The sequence below is a fragment of the Empidonax traillii genome, unplaced genomic scaffold, assembly GCF_003031625.1.
Source record: "Empidonax traillii isolate 1590-97213 ecotype Southwest subspecies unplaced genomic scaffold, ASM303162v1 scaffold155:size2260171, whole genome shotgun sequence".
Classification (NCBI taxonomy): domain Eukaryota; kingdom Metazoa; phylum Chordata; class Aves; order Passeriformes; family Tyrannidae; genus Empidonax; species Empidonax traillii.
Window position 1 is genome coordinate 1,755,606 of NW_020955348.1, and position 22,863 is coordinate 1,778,468.

General features: G+C 38.5%; 1 protein-coding gene across 9 annotated transcripts in view; it reads left to right on the forward strand.

Annotated features, from left to right (window-relative positions):
* The window catches only part of ERC2 (ELKS/RAB6-interacting/CAST family member 2), a 411,704-nt gene extending 395,353 nt beyond the window's left edge, over positions 1–16,351 (forward strand). For all 9 annotated transcript variants that reach the window (XR_003571338.1, XR_003571339.1, XR_003571340.1 and 6 more), the window contains one exon: positions 13,369–16,351. The gene's annotated coding sequence lies outside the window, so the exon portion shown is untranslated. The remainder of the gene's footprint in view (positions 1–13,368) is intronic.
* Positions 16,352–22,863: the final 6,512 nt, after the last annotated feature.

The following is a 22,863-nucleotide window of genomic DNA, read 5'->3' on the forward strand; positions in this document are numbered from 1 at the left end:
ATTTACATGTCTGGCTTTCCATAAGTAGTGAAAACACTTTTTATATATAAAAAATCCAGGTGGTTTCATAGCCATATCATACATTCCTTTTCTCCCAGGGTGACATAAGTAGTTATTTATCCACAGTATTTCAGAGACACAGAATCAAGGTGGTCAGTTAAGTGCAGTATGTTTCTTCTGGTGCCTTGCTGAATTTCTGATGTATTTTTGTTTGTGCTGTGGGCCCAGTTTTGACTGCAGATGGGTCTCTGAGTGTTTGCTTCCTGGGACTATTTGACATAGCTCCACTGAAATGAATTGAAAGACTCTGTCTTCTGTGGGCTTTGGATGGATCCTTTTAGTGTCTTTTGTCTGGGAAGAGAAAGCACTTGGTAAACCAGGGGGAATGTTACCTGCATTGTATAAAAGGATATTGTTTATGAACAGAACACTCAGCCATGGCCTCGTGCCCACCGAGCACGGTGACTGTTTTCTTGCTTCTCCTGTCAATAGCCTGAAATATCTTCTCTCCCTCTGAACTGTAACTCTTCTTGCTGCATATTCTCTGGCCTGCTTCCTTTGTCTTGCCTCTGTGTAAGGAAGGTGTCTGCATTTCCTTGCTTGGGCTTTCCTTGAGCAATGGTTGCCGGATTATGTGTCCAGTGGCCGCTGGTGCAGAGCTCTTCCAGGGAAGGGGCAGTGGTTGTGGCCAGTGTAGTGTGTCCTCACCAGCCCCATCCCCAGCAGAGTGCCCCCAGGGCTGTGTCAGTGCTGCAGGGCTTGGAATAGTGATCTGTGCTCGGCTGTTTGCCAGAGTTTGGTACAGACCTGGTGCCAGAATGACGACCACAAGCATCTCCCACATGTGCCACAGAGCTGCACCGAGCAATGCAGACTGCGAAGCTTCACGGATTTTTTCTCACTCCCTCTCTCCCCACCCCCATGACACATTTTTCTCTGTACTGAGACAACAGGTGTCTCAAAACTCTCCCTTTTGTCTTCAGGCAGACAGGTTTGAGAAGGGCCCCCTCCCAGGTTAGAGCACAAGGTCGCTTTTGAGCGCCTGATTCGACACACAGAGGTTGGTTTTTCAGCTGCTTGGGGCTGGAAGGGGATGGGAGCTCTGCCCCAGCTGCCACAGGGATGGACCTGGAGGGACACACACACACTTCTGCCAGGGCAGCACAGCCAGGGAGCATGGCAAGGGTTATGGAACTCCACAGCATTCCAGGAAAATGTTTTGAATAGGCCATGGAACCTCTGCCACCTGCGCAGCCGGTGCCGGCTGCAGAACTTTCAAGCTGCCCGAGGTCTTCAGTTTCTGCAAGGGCATGTGGCAGAGGAGTGGGAAAAGCTGTCAAGAATTCCACAGCAGTGCTGAAGCCAGAGAAACATGGGCAACCCTCTGTGGGTTAGTACTGTTTCAATGCTCTCTGCCCTCTCAACCCCTTCCTTACTTGTTATTCCCAGCATTCCTAAAGCAAACGAAAGGCACAGTGTGTGTGGACAGAGAAGAGAGACGGAGTCTGTGTTGTTTGGTATTGCAGAAAGATGTTCTTGGCACCGATATCAGATTTTCAGGTAGTGAAGATGTTTTCATTTAACACAGAATTAGGTTGTATTTTGTATGCCTTTTCAAAAAGGTGAGATAAGATTAGGCGATTCTGAATTATAATTTGTAAATCTACAATTTGCTATTAGTTTGTGTTTGAATTCTTTTTTTGTGATTTAAATATACAGCTCACTGATCTTAGCTTCTTCCCTTCTATGTTTAGCCAAAGAGAGCTGCTGAAGAATGTGAAATATATTATTTTATTGGCACTGACTCACAACCGAGTCAGTGAACTTTTTTGCACTTAAAACTAAAATTGGATTCTAGCTTTCAAAAATTTATGACAATTGCTCCTTCTTGTGGCTTGAATGTTGACATATAATTAATTTAGGATTTCTTCTTGAGATTTCCTGTCTAGGTTTGTACCTGTCATAAAAATATCCTTGGAAGTTTATCTAACAGCTGGAACACCATGAGAGTCGATTGAAATTTAGCAGAGATTTACTGGGGCCAACAGGAAGTGCTCAGAGCAGGATGGCATAAATATGCAGAAAGAGCTCTTTTATTTCAGCTGTTTTAAAGGGTCCCAGCACAGGCTGATAGTGGCATAATCCTGAAAAATGCTGACACTGTGTCAGCCAGGAACACCAGCACAGCAAAGGATTCCACAAGCATGGATTGGCACTTTGTTGAATTATGCAGAGAATAGAGCTATGTCTGTTGCCTTCCCTCCATCCCAGCTGCCCTGCAGGTTTTAGCTCGTTCTTCTGAGAAACCAGATATATTTACTGGAAATTTCTCATGAAATGGTTTTGTAATCTATTTTGTTCCTTTGCAGGATTGAAGGAATTCTGAAAATCCAAAATCTAGGCTGCAGTGACTTGAGGGATTGGGAAGATGAAATTTCTTTTAGAGAAATGTAAAATGAAGCATAGGCTAGCAACCCCAAAACTACATACTTAATTTCAGGATATAAATTAGCTATTGCTCTTCAGGATGGAGATGCTGGAATTATTGTGCATAGTCCTCCAAAAACTTAGTTTTATTTGCAGCAGTGGTAAAAAAGGCAAACAATTTAATAAATACTTGGGGGAAAAATAGCTATTTAAACACAAAGCCATTTTTAACCCCTGTACCTGTTCAAGGCTTGCCCACATCTTTGCTATTCCATGTATTTCTGATAAGCCACTGAGAAAGAGTAGAGAGCTCAGCAAAGGTTAAAAAAAAAAAAAAGGATATTTTTAATTATTTCTACATAAATAGAAGCTTCAGTTTGAAAAAGAGGTAGAAATATGAGAAATCTCTAAAATCAGAAATAGTCTGAAGGGTGTGAAGATGAAATGAGGGGTAAATTTTCCCGCAATATGGACTCAGAGTGGAATGAGCTGGCAGTGGTTCTACATATAATACAAGCAATACTGACTCAAATATCATGTAACTGTTGCCCACACTTGCCATGCCAACTGCAGAGACCACAAGGATAAATGAAACTGGAACGGTGCTAAATGGTTTGTGGATTGTATTGGTCTACTGAGGATTATTAAATGCAGTGTTCTGGATTTAGCAGGAACCTTGGGCTCTCAGGGAGCCTAGAAGGTGCATTCCCTGAAGGGGTCCTGTTGCCTTCTGCATAGGGACAGGGGAAGGTATGAGTTGGTTTTGACCCACACTTTGAAATTTGGAAGATGGATCAATTATTATTGGAACAAGCTGTGTTTTCTATAAGCCTACAAAACATTTTGTCATCATTATCACAGCAATGCCTAATGGTGGAAGATATGCACCATGGGCAATTAAAAATAAGATTTTGTTAAATGGAATGAAAGATCCCAAAACATTCTATTGGAAAAAAAAATCTGCAAAGGACATGGGTGATCCTCCTCCTCCACCTCTTTCTTTTTTACATGCTGTGTTTGTGATTGTCTGGAATGGGAGATTGAGAGGAGAAAGAAAATGAGCATAGAGACATAGGTGTTCTCTAACCAAAAAAAGTACTACTCAGTGTAAATTGTGATTAATGAGAAACTGTGGTGATTATTTTTGTTCAGAAGTTTCCTAGACTTGTATTGCTAAACAGTTTGATTGCGATGCATCAATCTTTTTTATAGTAGCATTGAGTAGAAAATGTCACCATTGTAGTTTTATATGATTTTATAATAGAGTTCGTATTTTTAGTTTATATGTTTACCTGTCATTTGAAACTTGCATGGAAGGTCTGAGAATCTCCTTTGGAAGTCTTGCAATCTAAGCCTCTGATCTCTCCAACTGTTACACACATGCATGCTTTTGAGTTTCAAAGTGATTATAAACATGGTGTTTGAAGATTAGGGGAGCAATATTTTGCTTAAACACTTGCTTATTGCTATTTTACTATTTTCCTTTATGCAGTAGTCATTATCATTGGTATGCTGATAACTGTGGGTCTTCAATAAGCATAACATATTATATGTGTGCTCTTAGTTAAATGAAAGCCTGTAAGATCCCTTGCAGGATAAACTCTTAAGCCTTCTCTTATATTAGGTGCACTTTTAAGTCTCATTTAGAGTAAAAATTAAAGAATTAAAGCATATGCTTATATGCTTACCAGAACTGGTCCCTAAGTCTTCCCTATCGTGCACTGAGAAATGCGTGGGCAGAGCCATAATTGTGGAGAAGCTCATAATATTGGGGCCTAAATTATAAAAATTATTGCATAATTAGACCACACAAGTTAGATTTCAAAATGCTGCGTGTTACTTGGATGGGTATTTAAAAAATAAGTAGCTGTCGAGCGTGTATGGTCATGTTCACAGTGCCACACACAGTCATTGTAATGCTTCAGCAGTTCGAAGGGTTTTAAGTAGATCCAGCATTGGTCTTCAAATAGACCAAACCTACTGATACTTTCCTTAATTGTATCTCTTTCTTCTTGACGTTAAAAGATGCAACTGTTAATATCACACTTCACTTTTATAAGTAGGTTCATATCATGAACCAGGTAATATGAAATATATATTTAGGATCATTTGGAGGAGGAGAAAATGGAAGTATATCTCATGTACTGTAAAACAGGCTTTCTGTATACTATAGAACTCTGACTATCCTTTGTCATATTGATTTCTTTTATACTATTATTGCTACAATAACCATTCCTCACAATGTCCTCCACAGCACAATCAGTATTTAAATGTAACTGATAAGATAACTTTAAAGAGTACAGGGCTATTAACTAGCAGAACAAACTAATGAAACTGCATGTTACTGGTTTGTCTTAATTATGAAGTATAGGTGGGAACATACAGCTGTTGGTACAGATATTCAGATCCACAGAGTAGTAATCTGAAGCCATTTAGTTTATTCTCAACAGTTGAAGATGAGCAATCTTAGGAAACTTTTGCTAACTTACTGGAGTTATCTGCCCTAAGGACACTATGCTACGTCCAGCACTTCTAAGAAGTCTTGTCCTTTCTAGCCAAGAATCCACTCTTTTCCTTAGGGGAGAAATAGGCACACACACATCAAGTACCTCAAACCTGCACTCAGCCCTCACCACCTCTCTTCCGCCCAACTCTATCCAGCCTTTGGGCACATCAAAAGAAGGAGTACAGCCCTTGTGTGCCTCCTCGTTGGCTGGAATGCTTTTGGATTAAACTTCCTCACCACAACTACCAAATTTATTAGTATTTACTCTGGTACAACATCTAGTAACCAATATGCTTCTAACAACAGTGTGGTAGCAGCCACAGTAACTGGAGTTATCCAAGCACAACAGCCAGCCAATTTTAGCTATTAAATATTGACTGACTCTGGTAGGATGCATGAGGTAAAACCCAAATCATACTTAATACCACCAGGCAAATATGTATGAGATCTTAAGAATTTCCTTCTAGTCCCAAACTATCAGCAAATATCAAAAGATGGCAGGAGAAAAATAACTCCTACAAACTCTAGAAATTTCCCTCATGCAGAGAAAAGCCACAGCTGTGACCTTGCTCAGCTCAGGCAAACTCCTAAGAACAGAAAAGAAATGCTCCTTCATCACTGGTGGCCAAAGAAAGAATGTGCATTGCCCTTTTGTCCCTCCAAAAGGAGTGGCCAGTCATTTCTGTGGATTAGCAAGCTGAAACTTTTGCCTGAGCAAAACCTCCTGAAAAACACAGGGGAGGGCACCAGGGAAAAAGAACAAAAGATTGCCAACCCCTTCCCTCCTTCAGCTGGGACCTGTCTTTATCATTCTCTGCACATTTAACCTCTTACATAAGCTTTAGCTCATCTGGGGATGAGGGCAGAGGCAACACGTAACAGGCTCAAGAGAGAGACAAATGTTTCAGATACACAAGTGTTCAGCCAACTCATTATTTTCTCCATATCTACAGACTGGTAACTCCTGGCAGTGATGAATCTGCAGGGATTTACAAAACCTGGGACCACAATGCAGTTTTGAAAGGCAAACAGAGCTTTCAGAGCTGAGGAACCACAAGCATCCCATCAGTGTGCAATAGAAACCTTGTACTGTTCCCTGGAAAAGTGTGATCCTTAGGGAAATGGGAAGGTGTATTCTTCTGCATATTAGGATTTAGAACTTAAATCTACCCTTCAGTCATGTCTGTAATATCTCCATCCATTAATTTATCTTTCTTTTGCATTTCACAATCCAGTTTTTAGAATCTGAATTTATGTTTTAAGATATTATGTTAAGATATGTTTTATCTTAAAGAACTGGAAAAAAATTAGAACACTGGGGAGTGTTGATTTAAGTAAATGGATGCTTATAAGTGAAACCTATCCCAGCAGAGATTTTAGTGGGTTCATTTCTTCTCGTTTCATTTTGCAGTGAGTGTCTAACACCAAAAATTTTTCTCTCTAGTGAAAATTTTCTCTTTTAGGAGAAAACAGCATCTAAAAGGTTTCTTTTTATTTTTTTTTAATTAAACAAAACATGCGGCAAGTCGCAATTTAATTTCAGTTAACAAAATGCAAAAATACACCCACCCTCCCTCTGCTAAAAATAAGTAGTTTGAAAAGTAATTTCACATCCCTGACAATGACGACTGTGTTTATGACATATTTCTGGTGCCATATTCCACTCTCCTATCGCTGCCAGCTTGCGTCCAGTATTTAGAAATAAAACAGAAACACATTGAACTTGCTGAACTAGATGTTGCCACACTGCAGCTCTAATGGGCTTAGTGACCACAACCTACAGGGGCCAGAATGTGTCAACAGCAAAAGGGCCAACCTCAATCACTGTCTGTGCTTTTACAAAGTTGTTACATGTTTAATTCTTTGCAGCTTAGTTCTCCCGCTGTTTTGGCTGCTCCAAACCAAGGCTCATATATTGCAGCAGCCTTCTCTACCTCGTATAATGCCACAAAGGTCCCAGCAGGAGACCTTTCAGTGGAGTAGACAAGCCACAGGCGAGGGCAAACAGGGCATCACAACTTCCTAATAAGATGACTTATTAGATTGGGGGCTTGACACAGCTTTTATTTAACCACTTCTTTCCCCAGCCAGCGGGAACACGAGCTGTCTGTGCGCTGTTCGTGGGTTCGCTGCCAGCGCTGCCGCCCGCGCTCAGCCCCGTCCCCGAGGGTCCGATGCCAGCTCTGCCACCTCGCCGCGGCGGTGATTTCGCCCTCGGTGCCGGAGTTGCAGGCACACGGGTTTCTGCGGGCTGTCCCCCGCGGCGGGGCCGGCAGTGCGGGGGTTAAGCGGCCGTGCCGGCGGTTTCCTGCCCGCACTCGCCGTGTCCCGAGGCGGTGCCGCCGCCGGGAGCCGGGACAGCCGCGCCGGGCCAGGTGGCGGGCAGGCAACACCGTGTTATTAAGCAGCAGCACAGATCGCAAAAACATTGATCTTAAAAAAAAAAAAAAAAAAAAAAAAAAAAAAAAAGAGGCCCCTAATTAGGCCCGAGCACGAGAATAAATGGCATTCCACCATCAGTCAGGATGGAAAAGGCACCTTCCAATTTCATCCAGTGATACCTGTTATTGACAGCTTTCCGGATCGCATTGGGGACATTGTTGTTTGAGCCACTTTACTCAATTCTTCTTCTTTACCTGTCACTTTAGTTCCATTTAAATAACAAATTAAAAAAAAAAAAAAAAAAAAAAAAGTTGGTTTCACGTGCTGCATCCTAAGGAAGTCATAAATGTCTTGACAAAGAACCCCGTGCCCTGTGCTGCTGAGTCACGACCGCCTCCGGGGAGCGGACTGAGGGTCTCCTAGAATCGATAGGAATTCTTCTATCATCTTCAATCCGCTCCAGCTCAGCCCATGGCAGACTGCTGCACTGAAGCCATCCTTAACATTCCCTACAACCCTCTTTTTAGTTCAGCATGAAAGTGATGGATTGAAGGATATGTGCTGAGTTTTCTCACATTTCTGAAGAGCTTTGATTTGGACTAGACTTGTTTTATGAAAAGAAAAAGGGATTTTAAGAAAAAAATAGCTGTCTTTCAACTCATATAGCACTTGTCTAATTTTGATTTAGAAACATTCCCAGTAGAGAAGGCATCCTTGTCCAAATAGTCTCAAGGTTCATAAACTTCATCTAATTTTATGATATAATTGTACAGTAGTTTTCAAGGACTCTTACTCTCTAGAGGGCTTGAATCCATTTGATTTTATTCATCCCAATGGTATCTGCTTTTATCCCTAACTAAGATTAACAATTCTGGCATTATAGCAATATGGAAAGTTCATCACATTCGTGCAGTGATTCTACCGCCAGCTGCAGATCCTTCTGAAGTTTACTGTGTAGTGAATTTAAAACATAAATAGCAACAAATGGGATAAATAATTTCTTTGCCAGAAATGGAGCAAAGTTATTTTGTCTTTATAAATAACTTTTTATGCTGATGGGTTTTTGTGAACCTTTCAATATTTAATTAAATCACACACTTTCTGGATCTTTCTTTTGAATATGTTTTATTCATATATTTACCATTTCTAAGCTTTTTAGCAAGTAACTATAAATCTTTGAAAAAATTAAAAGAAAAATGGGTTTACTTTTACAGTGTAGCTAAGAAGATATTTTCTAGCATCTAAGAAATAAACTTCATGATTGCCTATTAAAAATTAAGAGTTATCATTACCAGGGATATTTCAGAGTATTATAAAAGAGGAATTTGTTATTAGGATTTTGTAAACTAGATTTTGAACTCCTTATTTTCTGAAAGGATCAGTGCATTAAGAGCAGAGCAGGACACCTTTTGCCTGGGCGTACCTGAATGTTGTCAGACAGCTGCAGATCTCCCAGGTAACATTTCCTTAAGTGGAGTTTTTAAGAATGACTAAAATTTGTTCTCCTCCAAGCAGGGTGTTTACTTTCTGTGTCCAGTGTTCTCCAGATAATGTGCAGTGCTGCACTTACCTTTCGAGTCAAGAAACTTCCTTGAGCGTTACTTTAACCTGTGGGCTTTATTGATTTGAGATGTAAAAAAACGTATGCCAAAACTTTGGTTATTATGAGTAGATCTAAACAAGAAAGACTAACATCAGTTTTGACAACAAACAAAACCAGTTTTTGTTCTATCGGTTCTGTTTAAAAGATTCCAATTTCAAACCAAACACAACTTGTGGTTATTCTGTCAGATATTTATATAGCCACTGGGGCGCCATAGTTATGCACCGCATACATCATTGTATTTTTAAAATGTACTTAATGAACATTTTTTCTTTTCTGGTAACTACTTCATTGCCTTAAATGAATGCATTCCAATAGAATTTGTAACAAATGAGCACTTTGTGTTTGCATTAATGCCAAACACGTTTAACAAATTTTTAACAAGGAACACTGGCAAAAAGCCAAACTCCTAGAGGGACACTGAAGGAATGCTATAAATTTAAACTGGATTTTACCTTTTCACTCAGCTCAACAAGTGTCTTAGGTGTCTTTGGCATCTCAGCATTGGAAGTTTTGTACATAGGTTGGATACAACTTTGTGTCTTAATTATTTCTCTTCTTGGCCCTCCTCACTAGAGGTGTTCCTATTGAAATAACAGGCTTTAACAGGTTACTGTATTCTTTAGAGAGGTGGGTTTTCATTCTTTCCACAGGATTTCGGCCAGGAGGAAGTAGCAAAAACGGTATTTATTGTTGGGGCTGCAGTGACAGAGAGGTTCAAACAGCACATATTATGCCATTGTCATATCCTGTGTTTAGGGAACTCCACAGTGGCAAGCACTCCAGCAGATCTGTGCTACCCAATATTGTTTCTTGTGCTGAGTTGCAAATATCTGGGTTCTGGTCGTGTCTGCAACTGCACTTCAGGGGCAGGGAAAAGCAGCCCACAGTGCTCCCACTGGTCCAAGCTCTGGGCTCACACAGAAGCCACAAACAGATTTTTGGCTGAATCAAACTTCTGGGGGAGCTTTTCAGTTGTTAAGTTATGCCCACATGGTACATGTCAGTACAGACCTTGGGAATCACCTAGTCTGTAATACATGTTCGTATTAAAAGTGTTACAAGTAGCTCCACAAACCACATGCTTGCTCTTTACTTGTAATTTAATATATTAATTTAATTTTTACTATGTTATTTCAGTTTTAATCAAATGCAGGAACTGAAAAATAATAATACTTAGCACTCATCCAAGACTCTTAAGGCACATTACAAACATTAAGCCTTGCAAATTCCTGTGAGGAGCCTGATCTTATGCCTGCTGTAGAAAAGAGCAAGTTAGGGACAGAAAAATAATATGATTTTTCTTAGTCACACAATAAACTGGTGGCAAGGACAGAATTAGAGTGGTATGTTCCAAGGCTTTGTTTTAGTTAATTAAGCCATTCTTTCCATGGTTTTGCACAGATAAAGGTAAAAATTGGGAATACATTTTTTTTTCCTTTATGTAATTTAGATTGTATTGTTGCAAGATGCACAGGCGAGTCCCAGGAGGCCACTTGAGAAAGACCTTATGAGTTATAGCCTTATTTTTTAAATACTACTTTTCAGTCTAGTTACTTATTTCCAGAAAATGAAATAATTTCCCATCATTTGCTGGTACTCTGAAATGATGAATGAGTCTGGAGAAGGAAACTGAGGAATTCATCCTGACAGCTTTTTAAAAGATGTCACATTATAGTACAGATGCCTTGTCATAGATTAAGGAGCAGAAATAACCCTAAGAGGTTTTCATTAATGATATCCTTCTCTACTAACATTTGGTCAGATACCAATTCCCTGTAATAAAGTGGCTATTCCCTCTCTTTCTGACTCACTAATTACCATATCAGTTGTTGGCCTTTTATGTAGGTACCATGTGTAACAGGTTAGGAGAGGGCAATTTAAGCCTATGTGAATGGGTATCTGTTTTTGTATCTGGGTGCTTGTTGCAAACATTTGGAAAGCATATGGTGCATAATGGACATTAACCCAGATGTCAAAAATAGCCTGCATTTTACTACTGTTATTAAACAGTTTCCCCTTTAACCCCTTTGTGTTTACCCACCCTCTCCAGCTTGTTTCTGCAAATCACTGCTGAGAGGAAAGGATTGGAAGTAAAAAGTACTAATCAGGCAGGTGTCTTTATCCAAAGGAAAAACAATCTGAACAAATATTTGTGGGCTACTACACTTTTATATCTTCACATCCTTCTGCTGTTTTCATTGACTGGTATATCTGATGGACTGGCAGAGGTGCCAAACTCGTGAGGTATTAATTTCAGCTGGAGCACTGCTGAATTCAGGCCCAATGCATGTTACCAAACTTTATTTCTGTTTTAGAGGTTCAGTGACTTGTCCCAAGTATAGCATTGAAGAAACAAATATAAAATTTAATTTACTCAACCTCAGTTGGTATTTGACAGCAATATCCTTTTATATATTTATTTGGCTTACTTGAGAAATACTTTGCATTTCCTACCTGTGGTGAACAAGTTTTTGTTACACTTCCAATACATGTATGGTTTCCTGATGAATGGGTGGGTTGATTAAGTGGGGGAGGTTTATTTGGGGGATTTCATTCTATAGTAAAATCCCAATGAAAATCTGGGGAGCAACCTGGAGGTAGAGTGCACTTTGTGTTTTTTGCTCTTCCTCAGATTGGACACTTTGTTCTGGGTCCTTATTTGTTCAAGCATAAAAGAGTGTTAATTGCAAAGGAACTTCAGCTTTTAAAATAGCAACTATACTGAAGATTTGCTGTGGTTACATTTTAGTGAGCCTGTTTAACAAATCTAGGTATTACTGTGCTGTAGTTTCTGGAATGTACTCTCCTTGTTAATTTACATGTGCTCTTCCTCCGCCTGTGTATCTCTTTGAATGATGATTAGGAAATTCTCGTCACCCAAAAGAATGGGAGCTATGCACAGTTCACAAAACGTAATGCATGCTCTGACTTACAGTTTTCATAAAAAGTTCGCAAAGATTTTATGTGCCAGAACTAGTAACATGATCTACTTTAGGAACTCCCTGGCTTTCCAGCTCTGCAGAAGTCATTTTTTAGACCATTCAAGGGCCAGGTCCAAAACTTGTTAAAATCAGTGGGAACCTTTCCACATTTCAATGGGCTTTGGATTAGTCCCTAAGTGTTTTAACCAGAAGAATTGTACCAACCCCTCACTGAAAAAGCAGAAACATTCATCTAAGTTTGTATGATATAAACTGTTACATGTACTTTCATACATATACATAAACTTGAAAATAAGAATTTAAAAAAAAATTTGAGTTTATTCTGTAAGCAGTTTCACTTTACTCACAGAATATTTTCTCCTACAAATATTAGATTCTAGAATTTAAAGGGGTTTTTTAGTCAACTAGCCCTACTTGGAAAAAAGTAAGTTTTCAACTGTATACAAAAGAGTAAGCATTGTATGGCAATTTCTTTTCATACAATTGAATGTTTTGGAAACTTCTAAGGTTACATAAATGGAAGAGCAATAACAGAGAATCCTATACATAATGCATTTCAGATTTTCTAGAAACAGACTCAGTGGATAAATGAACAACTGCCCTGTAAGGGAATCATTTAATTCCTCCCACTCATCTGATATACAGATAATGTGAATAAGACTAATTCACTGCTCTCTGCTCAGGAAGTTGCTTGTAGCTCAACCAGTGTAACAATAAAAATCATTCAGGTCTCACTCTGTAGTGGCTTACAAGCAGACACAGGTCTGTAGAAGGCAGGAAGGCTCTTCCCACTGAGTGACTTGGGCTGACACCCGTTACCTCTCACAGTCCTCCAGGTTTTGACAATGCCAATCCATGAAGAGCAACCAACCACCTGTGATTAGTGGGGTGTGGCTGAAAAACTCCTATCAGACTGTTGTGTATTGTCATGTCTGTAAATCTGAGCTTCTTGTATCCATGAAACCTTTCTCTGCCATGAGAGAACTTTAAGTACTTCAGAACTTAAAGGGAACTTAAAAGTGCTTAAAATACAATGACAAAACAGTGTTTCAGTTTTGGAGAGTTCCTAGAGGTACAGCATATTGCCACCTGCCATGGAAATAAATGGATGATTTCTTTGGTTGCCATTTAAAAATATTTAGTTGTATTAATAGCATTTCCTCTTCAAAGCCACTGTGCCCATAGACAAGATCAGAAAACCCACTGTTTACACAATCACAAGCACAATAGAATTTGACATCTTAGGAATCTAAAATATTTCCCATTTATTAAAATATTCCCATTTAGGGGGAATCTTGTCATGCAAATCAGCAATAAAACTAATCACCACCCTATGAACATAATAAGTGGGTTCAAATCAAATTTAAATGCCTTACTTAGTCCTTAGTCCCTAAAAAAGCAATATATCCATTCCTGTCTATGAGAATCTTGGTCAGATGAGAAGTAGAATGTTCTGGATGCTTCAATCATGTTGTTAATTGGAATATTTTGTTCCCTTGTTACAGTTGTCAGAGGAACTAGCGAAAAAGGAAGAAAAAACTGTAGCACTGGAAGGTAACAATGATAATCTATTGCATTGGATCTCCAAACATGACCATGATATCCTGGAGAAGATCACAGATGCAGAAAATGAATGCTAAGGTTGATATCTAATGAAATGCTGCATTAATTGGCATATTCTCCATTATTTCTTGTAGTCTATTGTGAAATTAGATACTTTGGAAAATAATGAAGGAGACTCAAGCAGAAATTATAAGAGCTTCATTTCTGTTCTTAAAGAGTCTTGTGAGTTATTCTGTTTTCACAAAGAAACCATCTGTTCAGAATATGATTGTTTAATGAAGTTCAGTTAAATAGGTTATTTAACTAATTTTTGGTAAATTAATTTTAATATGTAATTCAGATTCTCTTAGATGTGGTATCTGCATTTGCTGATTTTACCTAGTCTATTCTAAAGTATCACTTCTATTGCACTAGATTATCAAAGAGGTATTAGTAAAATGCTGTATAAGGGTGTTGGCATTAACCTTACCCCCAGTTAGATGTGGGCTTTTCCAAAAAATAAAAACAAGCCTTTACCCTCCTCTGTTTTCTTATATCTACTGATAAAATAATAGCAATTAAGAAAACAAATCCAAACCAAACAAAAAACCCCAAATATTGATAATATAACCGGTATTAAGCTCTGGGCCAGGTTGGAAATGAAATCAATTTTTTGGTACTAATAACTGATGAAAAAGATTAGTTTAATGAAAATATGGTGTGTGTCTCTGACAATGCATAGGACATCTAATTTGAACATAAATATATGATTATATACAAGATGTATCTATTCCTGGATGGTAAAAGCTTGAGGCGTATGTAAATACATACGTATGTATATATATGGACATGTACACAAGGATATATCAACCTTTTACCATCCAAATGCATACATGTTATCAATGATAAAAGCTGGGACTCTTATAAAAACAAACAAACAAACAACAAAAATAAAGATAAGATTCCTGTGAATACAGTTTATGCACTAGGTCTCCTGTAAATGTGGAACTGTTTGTTATTGTTCTCTACATTGAAAAACAGTCTCCAACATGGACCCCAATGAATCTTACATGTTAAAGAAAATACCAATGAACAAATAGCACTTAAAGGCTGTTTGTGTCAACAAAATGTGTCTAGTAAAATAAATTTAAAGCACATGCAAGGAGAAATAAAAATGTGAAGTCATTACATTCAGTGAGAGACTCTTAACTGACAGTCAGATCTCTAAAACTTCTCAAGGAGAAGTTCCTTCTGACTCCACAAACATTTTCAGTCAGTCTGGCAAACATGTGCAAAAATGTTTGGCTGTTTTATTGAGGCATCTTTTTGTCCATGGAAGAAATGCTTCCATGCTGATGGCAGTGGGAATAGAGTATCTGCATTTTTAAAGGACAAACAATAAATTTAAGCATGGGTGGCCTTAATCCTTAGTAGTTTTTCTTTGCTGCTGTAAAAAAAAAAAATCTCAATGGATACTCCTAAAGTCTTGCACTGAATTTAGAAAAATTATTTTTTGAACCTGTGGTGCGATTAACCCTAAACATCCTACATGAGCCATACATAGTAACCCCTTTAAAATTACTGTCTAGAGATGATATTTTATTTACTTGTACCATGATTCTTGGTGCAATCAAAGAGCAATTTATTCAAGCAGGAGCCCTGCTGGATGTTACTGTCTTCAGTAAATAGAGTAAAATGTATAGAATTAGCATAGCATAGATAATCCCAATTTCATTCATGTTTAAAAAGTTTGTCCTTTAACTATCAATGGCATTTTAGATCTTTGTTTTTGAAACAGCAAAGCTTTGGGGAGTATATTTAGCACATATGACAAATGTTGCACTTGGAAACTCAGACAACAAAACTGGTTTCTCATGACAAATTTGTTGTCGCAGTAGGGGACAATCGTCTGTGTCTCTTACAATCAGGTCTTTACCTTAACTCTGCAACCGAATACTTGAAGTAGGATATAAACTAGGGGGGAAATAGGGTCGCAGATACAAAGCTGTATAGTTAGATATTTATATGTATGTGCCAATTTTGTCACAGATATTATTTTAGGGGCATTTTTGCTCCACTCATGTTGGTAAGAGTATTGATCTAAACTTTTATCAGGGCCTAAAAGTTAGCCCCTAAAGAGGAAAATTTTGTCTAACATTGCTTTTTTCTTTCTTGCTTATTTTTTTCTTTATTTTCATTTCACATTATACTCTATGATGTTTGGAGAAAACCTTTTCATATACTAAAATAGAATCTCGGGGTTTACAATAAACACTGTGATGTTGGGAAATATTTTATTTCAGCAATGTTTGGTAGATTTTTTTTCCCCCTCTAAGTGTAATGAAGCAAACCAGCTTTTGGTTAACATTTAAGATAGTGATCATTATTTTAATGTGAGATCAGTCTTGTTACTGCACATTCTTTCTTTCATTTAAATGTACAGTATGAATTTTGTATTTAATGAATTTTGTGTATCCAGTATGCACGTACCTGCACATTGACTTTCATTTGAAAGTGGGTTTCAATTTACTTTTTAAACAGTGTTTATGAAAAGACCTCAGATGTGTTGACACAAACTATATCCGCAATGTTTTTTTTGTGTGTGTAGGGTGACGTTTGAATGTGATGTTCTGCAGCAATGGGTCAGTATTCCCTATTTACCTTAGATCCTCATTTGATAGTGCTTCTTGTAATAATTTTTTCAAGTGAGTGGCATGTTCTGGATTGTGATATTGATATATGGTTAAGGACATTGATATGAAACTAAGGAATTCCTAGAAATTACCAGTGGGCATGTATTAGACAGTCATTGTAATTTAATGTCTAGTAGAAGTGTAAAGTACCAAGGTATTTAGAGTTCATAACATCGTTATCATGTGTATGGGAAGTATTTAGTGTTGATCAGCTTGTTTATATTCATCAAATAAACCTTGTTTCTTTCTGAAATCAGTGTTGTGTCATTAAAAGTAGGTTTAATGACTGTAAGAAAATGTGTGAGAGATGTTTTCCACATGGTAAATCTATCACACTCCTTATTTCTCTAATTGCTACCATTCAAAGTAATTTATCTTCCTGTTGTTACTATCACATAAACTGTTTAAGAAAGCATAAAAAGGAGAATGTCTTCTAGGCTCCACTCCCAGAAATGCTTATGAGCAACTTTACTAAAGTGAAGAACCATTTTCTGGATTGGGCTCTTAGAGAGCAATATGCTTTTGAGTGGGTTTCTAAAACATAATATTCTTGTGTGACCCTGTGTAATTGCATAAAAAATTACATTTTGTTTATGTACTTTACTGACCAAAAGCCATAAGGTGTGAAATTCTCTGCACAGTCAGCTCCTTTTTCAACTGCCTGGTAAGTGGTTCCCCGTTTCCATTATGTTCACTTTTTTTAGAAAAGGAACTTTTGTTGACCAGGAATTTCTTACCTCATAGAACTCCGTGGACCAGCTCAGGGCACACACAGCAGGAGAATAAAAGGTAAGTAAGTATGCATTTTACTTAGGTTATTTAAAAACACACAGTCTCTTAGTTTTAAACTCTGTTTCTTTACCTATAAATTAGTTTTCTTGGTAAGAGAGTACTATGTACTAACATAGGATATTAAGTTTCACTTTTAACTACAGCTAAATATACATTTATTGTGTATTCTACTTACGCCTGCTTAGCTTTGAGCTGCAATACTATAAACTGAGTAATACTTGCTTCTATCTCCTTTCTAGACCTGCACAGTTTTTCAGAGTGGTCTTGTCCTGTATTCAGGTAGTGTCTGCATTAGGGGACTCTCCATCCCACTGGAGACACACATTTTTGATTCTGTTTTCAGTGCTGATCAATTCCTGCTTTAAAGGCAGCTCCTGCCTCCCCACATGGTGAAGGGGACAGTACGTGCCAACATGTCATACTGAGGTTATAGAGGGGACAACAGTGGATTTGGGGAAACTGTCAAAGGCTCTTAAGCCCCTTTTTCTGTAAGATGGTTTTCAGCAGGGATCTTTCCTCTGTAAAAAGGGACTGTGAGGGCCCCAGGGGAAGGCACTGGACCATTATGTTTGTGTCTGCTGGGGTGGGGAGCTCCCCAGAGGGCAACTGTGTGGAAGACCATATCACCTAATGTTGAAGTTTGAGTTCATAGTCAAGAGCTCCTCTAGCCCTGAGAGAGCCTGCATAAGGATCAAGCTGAGGTTGAGGTTTCTTTCTCAGAGAGTATGTTTGTTCACTCCAGACTTGAGCCAAAGTAGCTCAAGGTTTGAGCAAGCAGAAGAATACGCAGTGGGGGACGGAGCAGAGGATGGAGCTGTGTGTTGGCTTGCATTTCAAGCCAACATGTCATTCTAGACACATTCTGAGAGCCTCAAACAGCTCTGTGCCAGCGTGAGTTGGATACAGCCAATTGCAGAACACCTACCACATCCCCACTTGTTCACACTGTGCTCCAGGTCCAGGATCTGGTCCTGGAAGAGCCACACTAATTAATGCACACTGGATCCCACCTCATGCAGAAAGTACAGAACAGAGGGGCAAAGAAGAGCATGACTATGTGTCACCTGTTGATGTTGCTTCTCCAAAACATGAAACTTTTAATAACCAAAGAATTAAATCATTCTAAATAGAGCCAAGTCAGCTCTAAGTAAGTAATACATTTCCCATTATGAAGTCAGTGGGAGCTCTGCACATCGCCAGGTCATGGTTTGACCCACATATGAAAAACTACAGCTGATGGGGGGCTGCTGTGCAGATTTTCCTCCTGTGACAGTACAGTGATGTTATTTCATTCTCCTAACTTTTCAAACAAAATATCTCTGTTTCAAATGCATCTTTTCAAACAAGAGGCAACCTCTGCCTTCATAAGGAATAGCTCAGGGCACATCATTACAGCTTTTGTATGGCCTGGAGGCACTGATGCAGGAGAAGCCCATCCTTGGTGGATGCAGTTGCAAAATCAAGGACTGATTTTGTTTCAGTTTGCATTCCTTCCACTCCTTGCTCTTGAAAATTACTCTCTCTTCAGAATAAGACAGTTCTAACCCCAGATCTCCACAGATGCAGGGGAAGAGCAGGCACAGTGCCAGTGCATCCTAAAGACAGTGCATGTGTCCCTTTGAAAAGCGCACTTGAGTTTGTGTTACAGACAGTTATATATTCCCACGAAGCTGCAAGTCTCACGACAGATACAAGAACTTTGAACTCACCCAGTTTCCAATGGAGGCAAGTGTCCAACTTTAAAAAGGCCGTGCTTTTGGTACTCACCCCAGCGAGGCCAGGAGACAGCAGATGTTCTGGCAGCCGCAGCCTGCCTAGCGCTCGGGGAGCTGGAGCTGGAGGAGAGCAGCCAAGCTCCCTCCAGATGGAGCAGACGGGGAAGAGGTGAGGGGGAGGCTGCACAAGGAAGTTAGATAGCTCCAGATAGCAAGGGACTGGTGGTGTGTGGCTCCACATCACCTAACCAACCTCAGAGAGACTGCAGAAGAGAAATAAGCACCAATCCAGAGTTAATCTGAGTTCAGTAAGAAGTCTTCCTGTCGTGGGAAAATCAATAGGAAGGAAATATCTGTGCAGAATGCATGATAACATAGCAGGGTAACTACTTTTTATTTGAATGTAATTTGGACAAATGCATTACTCATAAGTGAATTATCCAGGGCTTGCCAAATATGTGGTTAAACAGTTATTATAGCAAATTACACCATCATCTAAACACCTCTGTTTTGGCTCTTAGTTGTCTTCTTTTGCAATGAGGTTGTTTTTTTTTTTTTTTTGCTTGACTACTGTTGTCTAATAATGCTGTATTTTTTTTGTTACCATAGAAATAAATAATGGCACAAACAACAACATGCCTACAAGTGCATAAGAGTATTTTCTGACTTTCACAAGGAGAACACTCTTGTTAATGAAGACCCATATTGGTTGCATAGTTCTTAACATAGTTCTCATGTCCGTTGATTTGTGTCCTCATATGCATTTTATTATGGGCTTTATATTTCATTTTAAACTTCCAAAAATAAAGAAAAACAGCTGAGGTACTTTTTTTTTTTTTTTTTTTTTTTTTTTTTTTTTTTTTTTTTAATGGCCAGATTTTGGTTAGAGGTTAACACAGGCCAAAAGAGAACTCGGCTCTGCCCTCGAGCCCTCGCAGTTTCATTTTGTTTTGTTTTAATAAAAAGACCGTTATTACAATCCAGCAAGGGTCACAGAAGCACGGTCATTACAGATCAGCCGTACCCCTGGTGCAGCTCTCCTGCCCTCTGCACCTTCTCCAGCCTTAGATCAATCAAACCTGTGAAAGCAGGACTGTTGTCAGTCATGATAAGTATGTGCATTAAGGGGCTGATCCAAACTTTACTGAAGTGACCTGAAAGACCATTGATTAAAAGTAAGTTTCTGCTCGTAACCTGCTTGCTTCTTTCTGGAGCAAAAGTGTACATTTACAGGAGCATGGGGAAAAATGTTTCATCTGTATATCAAAGTTTCAGCTAAATGTAATTCAAATGAACAAACTGATTTTTTGAATGCTTTGTGATAAGAAAATACGCCTTGGGTTTCATTACTGAAGTTAATTTACAATGTGTTTTGTTTATAATTGTCCTGACTGTGTTTCTAGGCCAGCACTCAGCTCTTACCAACTCTTAACACAGTGTTTCATTATAGTGTCTTTACATTATGATCACTTATTTAATTGTATTTGTCACAATTGAGTAAGTACCATTCAGTCCATGGGGTAGTTTGCTATTGCTAAAGATACATCTGCTATTGCCTTAAGGAGTAAAATGTATATTTAGGAGTCTGTTTTCTAAAGCAAAATAAATTCTGAGCAATCTTGCAATTGGGGTCACTACAGGAAAAAGAAGAGGCAAAACAACCCCCATAATTATTAACGCCTGGGACTGTCCAGGTAGCCAGTTTCTAGAGAATTTGTTCCAATTCTGATGCCATTCAATATGTCAAAGTTGTTCTCACTGAAGTTAAACAACCAGTCTCCGTATCTGAATGCTGAAGGTTGTAAATCTCCCTTGTGAATGTTGCCTATGACAGGGAAGGAAAGACTTGCGTAATTACCACTTGTACTTCCTCAGAGAACATGAACTCAAGTCTAAAGCAAGGAGTTTGGTCAATAAAACATCAAGGTCTGAAAACTACAGGAAAAGACCTGTCCAGCTCATATGATAAGTGGGTTTTTCTTGGTTAAAAAAAAAAAAAAAAAAAAATTTCAGTGGAAGCCTCTTCTTCAGACCTGATTAATTTGCAGATATTCTTAATTTTTCTTCAAGATTACCAATAGTTATTGCAATTCGTAGCTAAATTAACTGAAATATCTTACAATCATCCTTCTATGTGAAGCATAGTGCACTGGATATAGTTATTCTGCTAAAATACAGAGAACCATTTACTAATCTGACTGTAAATGTTATGATGTTCATCAGTGTCTTTGAATGAGGTTACAAATTAAAAATCAGAGAGCAGAAGTAGCACCTTGTTCCCACGCTACTGAAGTCAGAAGGAATTACTTTCAGTTCTTCTCCAGGCAGCAAGGGATATCAGTGCTTGGCACTTTGGGCTATAATTGGCCAGATAGCTTATGCAAGAATATAACCACTCACGTGAGCAAATTTTTACAGGACTTAGAGCCTTAAATCAATTATTAATGCTTTTTAGCTAATGTGAATGCTCGTGGTCACACTGGTACCTTTTCATAGCAATCTCTGTCCACATCTGTTCTCTACTTACATCACAGGGAATGATTTCAGTTAAAATGTTTATGCATTGCTGCTATTCTGTTTGCTCTTCTCCATTGCAGCTTTTTCTACTTCCTGCAGCGCTTTGCCCATTTATTAGCTCTAAAGTCCCTCACACAGAAGTGCCATATGAAGTCTTTGAAAACTTCTTCTGAAGGAACCCTGTGATTCTTCAGCTGCTTTGCCATCTTCTCTGAGGGTGCACAGAGAACTCTGCAAAAGGTAGGAGGCACCTAAAGTAACACTGTCTGAAATAAAGCACATAACTGCAGACTTGGATTATCTACAGGTCCGTGCAATATGAAAATGCTCTACTTCCTTTGATTGCTGTGGGATTTGAATATAATCAGCATCTGGCATGATAGAGACTGAAATACAAAAAACCTTATAAAATTTTCCTGATATACATTAAGTTGTCATCATTTGTGTCCCAAGGAATCAGGCAAACCAAGAAATGTTAAAATAGGTTATTGAGAAATGTTGCTTTTTCAGAGTTCACCTGCCTAGTTTGGCTCAATGACTATTTTTCCCTCTCAATTTTGAAATTCCAGATACAAATGATGATGCACAAACTTTTGTTAAACTCTGAGGGATTAGTGAAAAATTGCATTGAAGGAGCATTTTCAACTGGTTTGTTGGACCTTGCCACCATAACAAGTTCAGAGAAGAATTTAGGTTACTTACGAACACAGATATTAAATTGCAGTCGGAAGATAAAGCAAAGGAGATATTTTGAATTGAGTAATTCAAACAGAATAATTCAAATTGAGTAATTAAAATAGAAAGGAATGGTGCCTTGATGTGTGGTAGCCTAGTACTTCCAGGAAGGTCAAACACCAGAGGAATGGGACAAATTTAAAAAAATCAGATGTTTTTATTTTTCTAAATTTCTTCTTATTTGCATATTCAAAACATTTCAAAGTCGCTGCCTTAAACTATGTTACAAACAAAATGGCAATTGAAGAGATAGTTTTGATGTGATGCACATCCTACTTGCACCGCAGGAATGAAGATGAAAAGGACACTTCTTTTGAGTGCCACATCTTAGTACAGTTTTGCAATTATGCTTCGCAGACAATATTAACAATCCTTATTAAATACAGGATATCATCTTAAAATGAATACCAGACTTTTAGGAAGGGCTTTGTAACAAACATTTCAAAAATCTGATTTTACTTTGAATTAGCTTTCAAAATCCAGTCCAGATATTTGTAAAGAATATAGAACATAAATATATTTTCTAAAGTACTACAGTATGTGAAATTTATAAATTGTTACATGCTTTGCTAATGCAGCTGGGTGAAGCTTAGTCTCAGATCAGATAGAATCTTTTAGATAAATCATTTATGACTAGATGACTTCTTATCCAAAAGTCAAATATGTGATCATTTACAGAGGTCACTGGCTGTATTCTGCTCTGTGTTCCATAATCAGCTGAAATAAACCCCAGCAGTCCCTCCTGAATGTATACTCACAGGGTCACAGTATAATAAAATACTGCTCAAATTGTATTTCAGACAAGGAATGCTTTCCCCAAAACTACTCCAGTCTCAGGGACAAGACTGTCAATATGAATTGCAGTGCAAATGGCAAGTATAAAGTCCAGCATTTGGAAGGGGAGTGCCCTGCCTACTTAGTGGCAAAAAGCCCTGCTGTGACACACATTTAACTATTTAGGTGACTTTTACAATGTATATTCTATACTCTTTTTTACAGAGTCAAG